We start from the raw sequence: 11,541 nt of genomic DNA, 5'->3' as shown, positions 1-11,541 counted from the left end.
CTCATTGCTGACCAGTACCTCTTTATTTTTGTCAAGCTTGAGGAGGATAACATATGCTTGTTCTATAACCTGCCCTTCGGGCAAGCCCATCGCTATGTTTTAACGAGCCTAGCGATAGTGAAACTCGTTCTCATCTAAAGAAAAGTTTGTCGCTATTTAGTGATTTTAACGAGTCTAACGACAAGGATAACTCGGTCCTTTTCATTTTTAGAGAGTCTGAAAAGGTACATAAAGTTAACTCCAAAAGTCCTTTTTCGTCATCTAATCCCTTTAGTCTGAAAAAGTATAAAACAATACAGAAGGGATGAGTTTTCGATAGTTTTAACGAGCCGAACAAAACAAGCGCTCGATCTTTTTGTGCAATAATCCCCCAGGTCCAAAAAGATTAAAATCTAGAGGAGGGATAGCACTTCCGGTCGCTTTAACGAGTTGGAAGGCCAAAACTCGGCAATCTTTTCATATTTTACGAGTCAGTTGAAAAGAGCTTAAAGAAGACTCGTCTTTTGAGGAACGAGTGATAAACAGGGTTAGCAGCTGATTCCAGGTACAGGTTGGAATTTTTCAATCACGGCAGTGTCACAAGGATGGCTAGGTGAAATCACTCTTCGCAGCTGTTCCTCAAAATGGGTAAACAATCATATGGAGGTGAACGATCGGCCAAATGAAAAGTGGAGGTGACGGTGCAAACACGACCAAGGCTTTAATGGCAAATAAGGTTACATTCACAGTGGTTATTTACCGGAAGATAGTTCATTTTTTAACGAGCTTGAACGCGGAAAAACACTGCTCAATCTTATGTTTATTTTTTAACGAGCAGGAACTATGCGCTAAAACTGCTCGGATCTTGCGTTTATTTTTTAACGAGCATAAACTGTGTGCTAAAACTGCTCGTTCTGTTTGCATGCCCCCAGCATAATAACGCAAATCGAGGTGCATGCCCCCCAAGCTTCATTGCATTCAACTCGGTGATTGGAATGAAGGCTTACCTTTGAGATTTGAAAAGGGGATTTGTTTCATTTTTTAACGAGGTTGACACGAGATAAGAACCATCCTCGGAGTCCAAATCCATTAGATATAGAAGGTTTCATATTCCATTGTGGCCACTTCCGCCAGATTACTCGGAGGCGGTAGGGCAAAAGTACCCATTAAGGCAGGGTCTTTTAGGAGACCTACTCCGATATTTTGGAGTGAATGATTGCTTCCATGGATCATTGGAATGCTTCCCGTAACTTGTGAACTGTTAGGGAGAAATGTTTGTTGGTCGACGATTGTAATTCCTCCTCGGAAGGGAAATGAAATCTTCCTAAAGTAGGTCGACACAACTGCGGCCATGGCATATATCCAGGGTCTTCACAATAGGATGTTGTAATCAAGGTTTCCGTCGATTACTTCAACATCAATTTCTACTGTTTTCCCTCCAAGTTCAACTTTCAAGTTACTTAGGATACCATATGGGGTATATGTCCTTCCGTCGAATGCTTTTAATGTCATCGAAGATCGCGACAAGGTTGGAGATCCTAAAGTTTTCCAGCAACTCATCAACATAATGCATGTAGATTCCCCCTCATCAATAATCGTTCGGTGAACAGTTTTGTTGAGGGCTTTCACTTGAACAAGGAAAGCTAATTGAGCTGGTAACTGAGGATCGTACCCTTTTTGGTCAAAAGATACAAGATTGGAATCCATTGGGTCAACCCCACCTATTGCTGATAATAAAGCTTGCTCTTGGGAGAGGCAATTTTGCGGTACTTAAAGTGTCGACATAGCGGATGGCGATTGGGCCAGGTCCTCTATTATATTATAATTCTGTGCTATTTTTGCACAAGGATTAACTGTCGATTTGTGCACTACTCCCTTTGGCGACTTTATCATTTGTTCAGGACTGATGGGTGGCGCAACTTTGGTCAAAGTTGTTGTCGAACTACTAGGTTGTTCATTAGCCTTGTTGTTCGACAGCTTTGGATTCCTGTAATCTTTATTCCTCGTCAAAGCATCATTTTGCTGCTTTGATATAGACAAAATAAGCACTTGGGATCGAGAATCATTTTGATTAGCAACCAGTTCGATTCCCGGGCTTGGAAACGAATCAGTCAACACAGCTGAGGTTTTCGAACTCTTAAAGAATCTTTTAAGCTCAGCTTTGTATGGACAATCTGTTGTCCAATGATCCTCATCGCATATATGGCACCCCGCAGGGGGTTTCCTTTTTCTCCCTTTCTTTTTCTTCTTGCCCCCTGGTTTATTCAGTTGTTTTCCCTTGTCGTCCGACACGGCACTTACTTCCGAGGCAAGAAGTTCCTCATTTGCATTTTGACCGGAAATCTTACGGGCCTTTTTAGATATAGCCTTTGTCAATTTCATGTCTGTTGCGCCAATCATGCCATCTCCGGCATGAGAGTCATTGTTTGATTTAGGAGGAGGAGGAATTGAGAATTCCGGTCTAGGGGCATCAGGTATTTTGTCGTAGAGTGTGCCGGACTGAGTGTAAACCAAGTCCAGATATTACGCACGAGCAATGACTTGCTCTTCCGTTACGACTCCCCCCATTGCCACATCTTCCGTGATGGCAGGAAGTAATGACTTGATAAACCATTTAGCTAATAGCTGATCGGGAACGTACGTTTTCACCATCCTACGATGACGTCACCACTCATGTATATGATCAGATATGTGAGTGGCCGTTGTCTGTTTGAAGTTGGTTAGGAGTTCCGTTCCCATTTCATACCTTATGGGTAATTGAAAATGGGTTAAGAAAGTCGTGGCTAGGGTACTGAAGTTGTCGAATGAAGCTCTAGGCAATTCGATATACCATTTTGCTGTCGGACCAGTTAACGTCCTCTGAAAAAGGCGAAGCCTAATCGAATCATCATTTAGGGTGTTTGATGAACACCATAGATGAAAGGTCATCACATGATTCGACGGATCTTCACCTGGATTTCCATTAAATTTAGGAATATCTGACGGAAGTTTATGCGTAATCGCTGGCCACCAAGGGGCATAAGCAATTGGATCATTCGTCAGCCGGTTTAGATCTGGTAATTCTAGAGTTGCTACAAAGGGTAACTGTTGATTTAGGTTAGGCGAAGCATACCTAGGATAAGATGGAATCACCTGAGCAGTGGGTCTTTGCATACCAGCATAATGTATTTGATGTTGGCAACTTTGACAAGGTTGATGGGCATAACCATTATAATATGGTTGTTGGTAACCGCTTTGTAAATGTGATTGCCCATTACTTACAAAGACTTGTTTCTCAGGTCCTCGATATGATTGCTGGAATGGGGGTTGATGAGTTTGAACCAGCTCTGGTTGTTGGACCATTTGCTGTTGTCCAATACTGGATGATTGACCAAGATGAGGAGTCATAGTACTTGTTTGAGCCTGAGTCGCTCCAGATAAGGAGGCACTAACCGGAGGTTGTGATTGAGTTGTCGAGACAAGAGGCTGTTGTATGGCAACCTGAGAAACTTGGGGTTGACATACAACAGGTAGCGCTTGTACTTGCGACGCAATCACCATACCAGGTATAGTGGCAACATTCGACACAGGGTGGACTGGTTGCATTGAATATGCAACCCTTGGTTGCTGAGGCAGTATCGGTACCCATCCGCTGGATGTAATTCCAGTTTGACCTGAACTTTGTTGTAAACTCCCATATGGTTGTTCTCCGGTGGGGAACAATGAAAAGGCATACTGCCCTCCATATGGTGGCAATCCAGTACTTAAAGGGTAGATTGGCCTTTGAAGGCACATTGGATCAATTTGTTGAGTTTCAACATAAGAAATACCAGATGATAATCCGGATGAAGAAATAGGAACTAACCATGTCGTCGAAACAGTCTCTGATTGGACTCCAGCTTGTTGTTGACAATTTGCCGGGACAGATGGTATACCAGCGAACATCGTTGGAGTAGCAGCAGGAGGCTCTGCCGCTGCTGTGTCGGATGACACAGTCCTGGATGTCGACGGTTGTTCAGACATATTTAGTCTATCCAAAAGATTTCCTAGCGATTCTACAAGAACTTTGTGATGAAGGTAGACTAACTTCGAAGATCAACGAGGGAAAGGTGATGATTATTCTGTTTAAAATAAAATTTTAACGACGCTTGGACACAACTTTCTTTTTCAATTTTAAAGAGTCGAGAAAAAGCAAAAGATGACTCTAGTCTCCTTCGATGTTTTAACGAGCCCGAAGTGACAAATGCTCGGATGGACTTTTTCCGTTATAGAGTCCGAAAAAGGCAAAAAGGAACTGCTCTGGAGTTCTAGGTAGAGGGTGTGCCAAACTTTTCGCAAAACCGCAGAATACTTTTTAGGGTACGGGCGGTCAATCTTCCTGAATGTTGTGTTCAGTGCATTGCGATCAGTAGGGCGGCCGACACGGCTTCCTATGGATAAAGGTTATATTCCTATAGGGGTCTCCCAATATATACGCGACGATACGTGGGAGCACAATCCGTACTGGCACTATCGTCCCTCAGGAGGAATCACCCACCATCAACGAGATCGACAGTCACCAGGCTTTACGACGCCGGAACACGTCTCTAGCCTAGACCTCTATGTTGTGCGTTATGTTGCAAAGCGTTGTTAAGTTCATTCAATTTATTTTAGGTTGATCTTTTTAGAAGTTTGCCTTTTTGGATCACCATGAGATGTATGATAAAATTCCTAAATGCAGTCTAAAGATGATAAGCAATCTTTATATCTTTTCAACTATGAAAATCCTAGCTACAAAGGGAAAATAAAGACACCATCTTTTCTCAAAGAGCAATCAGCACACTCTAATGCAATTTTTCCTAAATCAAACATGCAAACTATCAAGATGCAAATGCACAATGCAGGTGTTTGTTTTCCGCTTTCTTAGTATTGATGCCTACAAAGAAAGCTTTTTGTACAACTTTGAATTTGCTTTTAAATGACAAATAAAAACAAGTTTACTTTTTTGAAATCAGAAAGGGTAGAAGAGAATACAACACTGTACGACTTTTCGAAATGAACACTTGTTTCGACACTTAAAAGAGACAAACTCAAACCAAAAGCAAAAGTAAATGTATAATCAACTGTAATCAGCCAATGAACTCTCTCCTAAGATCACAATCAATAGATCTGAATCAAGGGCTACAGGATGATTATTTCACTCATGCAAAGGAAAACTGTAAATGATGCAACAAACACATAAAAACACTCACAGTCTTTTTGTACAAAAGGAGGCAGAATTTAAGCAGATAAAAGGAGTTATCTGACTGGTACGTATGCTGGTTACAGGTTGCAAAAATCAGAGATCAAAACAGGGCAACAGAGAGAAGAGAACCCCAGCTGCACAAGGCAAAACTGGATCAGCGCAACCTCAACACTGGGGTTTTGACATTCAGCGCAGGTGGCCTTCACGGGACCTGCGTTGAAATGCAGAATCCCTTCACAGGGTTCGTGCTGAACGAGAAACGAGAGTTTCTCACTGGGTTCTGGGTCCCAGATTGCTAATTAATCTACTGTTTCAGGCCAAATAAAAGCAACAAGAAAGGTACAATCAAAGGGATGCTTTGAGGGAGTACTAAGATCTATCACAAAGGATCATCAAATCATTTGTGAGTCCATTGTTCAGATCATAGACAAATCCAGTGATTGGATCAAGGCAGCAACTGTCTACTTTGCATCTGAGAAGAGAAAATGCAGTTCGATTGTTGCTGTTGAGTCTATGAAACAAACAATGATAGAGACACAAATAAAATGACTAAACAGATCTCCCCAGTGGAGTCGCCAATTTGTTGTGGGGAAAAATGCCTATGCAGGACGATCCTATCCACCTAAGGTGTGACAGTGCCTTAGCAACAAACAGAGACAGCTATTCTAGTATTCTTCCTTTATGAATTAAGAATGAAGAGAGATGGATGGACTAACCAGTGTCTTCCATTTGTCCCTCGATCCAGTTTCTCTTCTCTTTGGGAGTTCCCAGCTACTTGTCTTCTTGCTCGCCCAGCTTCAACAGGTCTCTGCAAGATCACAAGAGAAGAACACTACACAAAGACATAGATTCATAAACATAACTAGTTCAGGATTAGAAGTAAACTAAACATACTAATGCAATCATACATCAAAGATACATCAGTATATAGGAGAAACCAAGATAGCTTTATTGATGAATAACAAGGTTCAGGAAGAGATACAACCTAGAGGGCTCCAATCCAGCATCTCCTTCCCAGCAAAATGGAATTCCTATCTTCACCTCCCTTCAAAGCATTAAGCACCCAATGATTCCAGTCTCAAACCAACAACAATTCTTTGCAATAACAAAATTCCAGCCCCCAGATCTCATGGAGGAGAGATCCATATATAGATGTTTGGAGAGAGGATGAGTCAGCTTGAGATCTGACTAGTGTCCTCTCCCTCTGTCAGTTCTTGATTCCACTTGGAGGTTCTTGCTTCCACTTGGAGATTTGGAACCTCTTACTCATCATAGTCGAATTCCCTGAGGCAAGTGTCATTTTGGAAGCTTCCTGGGTTTTGACACCTTGAGAAATGAACTTGCGACATGTCCACTCTCGCTCAGCGCAGGTGGCCAGTGTTGGATTTGACATTCAGTGCAGGTAGCCAGTGTTGGCTTTGACATTCAGCGCAGACAGCCAGTGGAGCCATTGACATGATCCTGAATTGACTTGTTTTTGAGCAGTTTCTGGTGGAGAACTTCTGTGAATTGCTGTAGTTTGTTAGCCTTGTTCCTCTAGGGGTAGGAACAACATGTTTAGGGACTTTGGATCCCTTAGATTATGGACATTTCATGCTCAATGTTGCAAGGCACAAAAATGTCTATAACAAGGAGGGTTGGGGGACACTTGTTGTTTCAATTGTGTATGCGCTCGTGGTCCAATGGGGAGGAGGCTTGCAACTATAGTCATCGATGGTGGGGGCTATTTGGAAGAAGGATTTCGAGGTGGAACGCTTCGACCTCCCTCCTTTCCGTGGAGGTGGCCGTAGGGGAAATTATTCATCGTCCAATCAGTAAAGCTGTGGGAAATCTCCTAGGTTGCCTGTACGTAGGGTGCGTGAGGTGTGGAGCTGCCTGATCCCTCCTCCTGTTCGGATATGTGTCCCTGTATTGTGTAGCAACCCTCTTGATTTGCATTTGCTTCCTTCCTTTGCCTTCGCATCGTGGTTGCCACAGGCGGTCAAGTGATCGAGGTGCACCGTCAGCTGGCGCAGGTGGACTCCTAGGTGGCCTTGGTGCGTGGCGTGGAGGGTCGGGGGGCATTTCTAAGAGAGGCTGTGGGCTCGGTTGGTCTTGTTGTTTTGTTTCCTTCCGTTTCCTTTGCATTGAGGCTGCCGCAGGTGATCATGCGATCGAGGTCCATCGTTGCTGCTGTCCAGGTGGACTCCTAGGTGGCCTCTCTGTGGGGAGGGTTGGGGGGCACTTGTTGTTTCAATTGTGTATGCGCTCGTGCTCCAATTGGGAAGAGGCTTGCTACTATAGTCATCGATTGTGGGGGCTATTCGGAAGAAGGATTTCGAGGTGGAACGCTTTGACCTCCCTCCTTTGCGTGGAGGTCGCCGTAGGGGAAAATTATTCATCATCTGGTTGGTTTAGCTGTGGGAAATCTCCTAGGTTGCCTGTACGTAGGGTGCGTGGGGTGCGGAGCTGCCCGATCCCTCCTCCTATTCAGATATGTGTCCCTGTATTGTGTAGCGACCCTCTTGATTTGCATTTGCTTCCTTCCTTTGCCTTCACATCATGGTTGCCACAGGCGGTCAAGTGATCGAGGTCCACCGTTAGCTGGCGTGGGTGGACTCCTAGGTGGCCTCAGTGCATGGTGTGGAGGCTCGGGGGGCATTTCTAAGAGAGGTTGTGGGCTCGGTTGGTCTTGTTTTGTTTCCTTCCGTTTCCTCTTTGCATTGAGGCTGCCGTAGGCAATCATGCGATCGAGGTCCATCGTTGTTGCTGCTCGGGTGGACTCCTAGGTGGCATCGGTGTGGGGTGGGGAGTGGCCTTGGTGCGTTGTGGCTCGGCAGGTCTGCCCATTTGTTTGCCATGTCCTTGGCATGTTGTGTGTGCTTCCTTCTTGGGATGCAAGAGGTGCAAGGCATAAAAGTTTTACATGATATCTTGACATCTCTTTGACTTGATGGTGTTCAGGTTGGCTCTCGGTAAGAGAGCGCCCAGAATGCCTTTGAAGTGGGAGGGTGCTACCTGGTTGATCCTGCCAGTAGTCATATGCTTGTCTCAAAGATTAAGCCATGCATGTCTAAGTATGAACTAATTCAGACTGTGAAACTGCGGATGGCTCATTAAATCAGTTATAGTTTTTTTGATGGTACCATACTACTCGAATAACCGTAGTAATTCTAGAGCTAATACGTGCACCAAGTCTCGACTCTTCGGAAGGGATGCATTTTTTAGATAAAAGGCCGGCGCGGGCTTGCCCGCTTCTCTGGTGAATCATGATAACTTGACGGATCACACAACCCTTGTGCTAGCGATGCTTCATTCAAATTTCTGCCCTATCAACTTTCGATGGTAGGATAGAGGCCTACCATGGTGGTGACGGGTGACGGAGAATTAGGGTTCGATTCCGGAGAGGGAGCCTGAGAAACGGCTACAACATCCAAGGAAGGCAACAGGCGCGCAAATTACCCAATCCTGACATGGGGAGGTAGTGACAATAAATAACAATACTGGGCTCATCGAGTCTGGTAATTGGAATGAGTACAATCTAAATCCCTTAACGAGGATCCATTGGAGGGAAAGTCTGGTGCCTGCAGCCGCGGTAATTCCAGCTCCAATAGCGTATATTTAAGTTGTTGCAGTTAAAAAGCTCGTAGTTGGATCTTGGGTCATAAGGGTCGGTCCGCCTACTCGATGTGCACCTGCCCTTCCATCCCTTTTGTTGGCAGCATGCTCCTGCCCTTAATTTTCTAGGTCGCGGTTCCGGCGTTGTTACTTTCAAAAAATTAGAGTGTTCAAAGCAAGCTTATGCTCTGAATACATTAGCATGGAATAACGTGATAGGAGTCTGGTCCTATTGTGTTGGCCTTCGGGACCGGAGTAATGATTAATAGGGACTGTCGAGGGCATTCGTATTTCATTGTCAGAGGTGAAATTCTTGGATTTATGAAAGACGGACCACTACGAAAGAATTTTCCAAGGATGTTTTCATTAATCAAGAACGAAAGTTGGGGGCTCGAAGACGATCAGATACCATCCTAGTCTCAACCATAAATGATGCCGACCAGGGATCGGTGGATGTTGCTCTAAGGACTCCGCCATCACCTTCTGAGAAATCAGAGTGTTTGGGTTCTGGGGGGAGTATGGTCGCAAGGCTGAAACTTAAACGAATTGACGGAAGGGCACCACCAGGAGTGGAGCTTGCGGCTTAATTTGACTCAACAAAGGGAAACTTACCAGGTCCAGACATAGTAAGGATTGACAGATTGAGAGCTCTTTCTTGATTATATGGGTGGTGGTGCATGGCCGTTCTTAGTTGGTGGAGCGATTTGTCTGGTTAATTCCAATAAAGAATGAGACCTCGGCCTGCTAACTAGCTACGCGGAGGTTCCCCTTCACGGCCAGCTTCTTAGAGGGACTATGGCCGTTTAGGCCATGGAAGTTTGAGGCAATAACAGGTCTGTGATGCCCTTAGATTTTCTGGGCTGCACGAGCGCTACACTGATGCAGCCAATGAGTTTTTATTCCTGGTTGAAGAGGATCGGGAAATCTTCTCAAATTGCATCGTGATGGGGATAGACTATTGCAATTATTGGTCTTCAACGAGGAATTCCTAATAAGCGCGTGTCATCAACTCATGTTGACTACGTCCCTACCCTTTGTACACACTGCCTGTCGCTCCTACCGATTGAATGATCCGGTGAAGTGTTCGGATTACGTCGACGATGGCGGTTCGCCGCCGTCGACGTCGTGAGAAGTTCATTGAACCTTATCATTTAGAGAAAGGAGAAGTCGTAACAAGGTTATCGTAGGTGAACCTACGGTAGGATCATTGATAGCAGAGGTTTTCTTTTTTGGTTCGGGTTGGTTGGGTGTCGATTGCAATGTGGGACTTTGTGGTGCGTCTCTAGGGGAGCGGGTTTGGTGTTTGGCAGGAACATCGTTGGTTGCTTTTCTCGAGGTAACGCTTGTTTTTTCATGTGTGCTTGCAAGCCATGCTTGTGCTTGTCCCACCCATCCTTTGTTTTTCTCACCCCCAATGTGTTTCTGCAGGGGGTTCGGAAGCCTGTTTCTTGGGAGCCCTTCCGACGATCTGTTCGGCCGGGCATGGTTGCTGCAAAGTTGAGGTGCTTGGTAAAAACGATGGATAAATTCAGACTCATTCGTAGTGGCGGTGCTCGGTCTTTTGTTCGTTGGAAGGCATGGCCCAAGGGTGCGGGCTTCCATAGTTGGTTCTCTCGAAAAGGCGGCGGCGGTTGATGTGTTGCTTGGGTGAGATTTTTCGCTGGTGGTTGGGTTGAGGGAGTGGTTGCACGCGCGCCTGGTAGCTCAAACCTTCTGTGAGGCGAGATTGTCGGGGTGCGGTCAAGTATGGGATGGATGAAGTGCGGTTCAACCCATTGGGCTGGCCACCCTAGTCCCTCCCGACCGTTCCTCGACATGCCCTCGCGGAAGGGTTGGGTGTCCAGGTAATGAAAAACCCATCCCTCGGTCTGAGCTCCATCGAGATCGCAATTTTCCCCACCGACAGGCATGAGGGTGGCAATCTTATCTTGTGCCTTTGTTGTCGAGGGAATTCTTCATCCTCTCATGAGCCACTCCCCTTCTGAGGGAAAAAGAAGTAGCGGGTTGTGTCTTTGTTCCTCCCTTTGGATTGTGGGTATTTTGTGGGACTCACATCATTTCTTCGTTTCGTGGTGTGCGCTTTGCGAACATCCCTCTCTCTGGTGGCCTTGCACTGTCGATGTATTTGTGGCTCACAGCTTTCTCTAGAGTTGAGTGTTGGCCTGTGACAACTCCTCTTTGGAGTTTGATTCCTTGACCCTCATTGACTCTCTCACTGGAAAGGTTGTTGGGTGTTTTGTACACTGAGGGGTGCAATAGCAGGGTGGGTTTGTGTTATGGGCAACAGTTTATTTTTCGTTTGAAGCCTTGTGCCGCTGGGTTGGGGGAGCTGTTTGCCTCTCAGTGACGTGCTCTAGACACTGGTCTCATCATGGCCCTCGTCTTTTCTATTGGTCAATTTTGGGTTGTGATTTATTTGCTTGGTTGTTTGCTATGTTGTAAAGCTGGAAAGGGTGTTGTGATGAATGCATGTGGGAGGGTGGGAAGAGGTGGGACGCTTTTTTGATTGGGTGCCTTGTTTGATTTCTTTTTGTTAGTAGACATCTTGCTCGGCGTGCTGTTGAGCTTCTCTTTTCTTGGGATCTTTGTTTCTTTGGTGTTGTTTTCTTCCCTTCTTCCTTTTGCCCCTAGCCTTACGGAGGAGAGGTGGGATTGTTGTGGATTGGTGTTCGGGAAGGACGAAAAGCAGTGCGAGTTCGCAGGGTGGCCACCCTAGTCCTTCTCGATCGCCGTCCCCTGCAGTTCCTCCCTTTTTCCGAAGG

The 11,541-nt window shown here is 45.4% G+C and overlaps 1 non-coding gene across 1 annotated transcript; it reads left to right on the top strand.

Moving 5' to 3' along the window:
- The first annotated feature begins 8,176 nt into the window (after positions 1–8,176).
- Positions 8,177–9,989, top strand: LOC149222070 (18S ribosomal RNA). The gene has a single exon (XR_016249897.1). It is a non-coding gene; the product is annotated as an 18S ribosomal RNA (ribosomal RNA).
- The last annotated feature ends 1,552 nt before the right edge of the window (positions 9,990–11,541 follow it).

This window comes from Pinus tabuliformis, chromosome Q, assembly GCF_031772625.1.
Source record: "Pinus tabuliformis cultivar Carrire ecotype Pingquan chromosome Q, CPIR1, whole genome shotgun sequence".
In the NCBI taxonomy this organism is placed as follows: domain Eukaryota; kingdom Viridiplantae; phylum Streptophyta; class Pinopsida; order Pinales; family Pinaceae; genus Pinus; species Pinus tabuliformis.
The sequence above is the reverse complement of the archived record's forward strand: the minus strand, read 5'-3'. Positions and strand labels throughout refer to the sequence as shown.